This window comes from Panthera uncia (assembly GCF_023721935.1).
Source record: "Panthera uncia isolate 11264 chromosome C1 unlocalized genomic scaffold, Puncia_PCG_1.0 HiC_scaffold_3, whole genome shotgun sequence".
Taxonomy (NCBI): domain Eukaryota; kingdom Metazoa; phylum Chordata; class Mammalia; order Carnivora; family Felidae; genus Panthera; species Panthera uncia.
This window is the reverse complement of record NW_026057584.1, coordinates 75,476,057-75,478,122: the sequence shown is the minus strand read 5'-3', so window position 1 is coordinate 75,478,122 and position 2,066 is coordinate 75,476,057. Positions and strand designations below refer to the sequence as shown.

At 36.5% G+C, this 2,066-nt stretch overlaps 1 long non-coding RNA gene across 1 annotated transcript; it reads left to right on the top strand.

The window, feature by feature from the left end:
- Positions 1-326: 326 nt before the first annotated feature.
- LOC125910925 (uncharacterized) lies at positions 327-1,377 on the top strand. The gene is made up of 2 exons (XR_007454210.1): positions 327-564; positions 1,096-1,377. It is a non-coding gene; the product is annotated as an uncharacterized LOC125910925 (long non-coding RNA).
- Positions 1,378-2,066: the final 689 nt, after the last annotated feature.

Below are 2,066 nucleotides of genomic sequence, written 5' to 3'. Positions count from 1 at the left end.
AATAGTCCTGATACGGTACCTAAGGTCCTGGATCAACGGTTCTCAATCCTGGCTTCAAATTATAAATACCTATGATCCTTTTCTTCGGTACCTCAAGGGAAGTTGATTTAACTTTCTCAGTTTTATTTCTGATGCTCCAGAGCTAGAGTCTGTTTGATTTAACCAGACGTACATGCTGGAGTGGACAGGTAGAGGAATAAATAGAATGGGAATTCCCAGAAGATTATAGAGTGCTAACAAACCAATCAGTAGGGATTCCATATTCTAGCTTGAGAATGTTGGGACTAGAGTCACTGTACAATTACTGTCATGGTTTCCCCTACATATCAGTCAGAGTTCTCCTGAGAAATAGAACCAAGAAGATTGATTCATTTGCTCTAAGGAATTGGCTCCTTAGAGCCAATCCTCATTTTGATGGAGGAGGCTGACATGTTAAAGACTCAGGAGAGTTGTAGTTGCAGTCCAAAGGCAGCCTTCTGGCAAACCAGGAAGAACTCATGTTGCAGATGATGTATTCAGTCTGTTGGAGAATTTCCTCTTGCTTGGGTGGGACGTGGGGCAAGGGTGAGTTCAGCCTTTTGTTGTAACTCAAGTTTTCCACTAATTAGATAAGGTCCACCCACAGTATAGTAGGCAATCTGCTTTACTCAAAGTTCACTGATTAAATGTAAATCTCATCCAAAAACACCCTCATAGAAACATCCAGAAATATCTGGGCACCATGGCCCCGCCAAATTATAACATAAAGGTAACCATTATACTGTTTATTTACTTTCCCTTTTGTAATCTTTTAATAGACTGCTACAATTAAAGTCAGGGTATGTAAGGTGTCATCTGTTAATTTATGAACCATTTGAATAAGAATTACAAGGAAAACTTGTTAAAGGACGAATTCCTGGGTCCCATACAGACTAATGGACTCAGAACTTGCCTTTTAATAAATGCAGGAAATCATTTTCTGACTAGTAAAATTTGAGAATGATTTAATTCCATGTCTTCTGAAATAATTGAATCATACAGTAGTTATTGTTTCCTTGAATTGTTTGCTTTACTACATACACAGTAATGATCAGTGTGCATGTTTTCCATTATTAGCACTGCCTTCAAGGAGTTCTCAAGGGCTTGAACCAAGAGTTTCACGAAAGATATGAATACAATCCTGGAAGAAAATTACATGATCCTTTTATTATTGTTGTGGTTGCATGGAATAGGACATTATCTATGATATTTGCTTGGAATGGCATTAGAAAATTAGCCTTGTCCTAAGATGCTTTCACCTGATTTCTAAATCAGAATTTCTAAATTTAATTGTAAGAAAATTGTATCTTAAGTCATGTTATATATTCTCCTGAAGAATAAAAACATACATGAACAGAATCTGTCTTTATTATCTTTTTACAGTGAATTAGTAAATATGTATATAGAAGTATTTCCAAGATCATTTCCTTAGGGCAGTACTCATTTTAAAATTTGGTTCACAAGTCAAAAAGCTCAGTGAATGTTTTATACTGCATTGATTTTTTAAGAGTCATGATAAGCATAAAGGACTATTAATGCTTCCAAGAAGTTCTCTAGTTTACAGAAATTGTTCCATTTGTTTTTGTAAAATGTCCCCACTGGCTTATATAAAAAACCATGTTTTTAGGGGCACCTGGGTGGCTCAGTTGGTTGGGCGTCCGACTTCACCTCAGGTCATGATCTCGCGGTTTGTGAGTTTGAGCTCCGCGTCGGGCTCTGTGTTGACAGCTTGGAGCCTGGAGCCTGCTTCAGATTCTGTGTCTCCTTCTCTCTCTGCCCTTCTTCCACTTGTGCTCTGTCTCTCTCTGTCTATCAAAAATAAATAAATGTAAAAAAAATTTAAAAAACATGTTTTTATATGACATTATTTAACATTTTTCTGGAGCATATTTTGGAAGATGCTAATTTAGCAATTTCTGTCTTTAATTATTCATTCAATAACAACCATTTTTGAGATCCTTCTCTGTTCTAGGCAGTGTATTAGGCTTTGGGACATACAAAAATGAAGAATATAGAGCTTCTGATATAAGGAAAGGCATGGTTTGGAA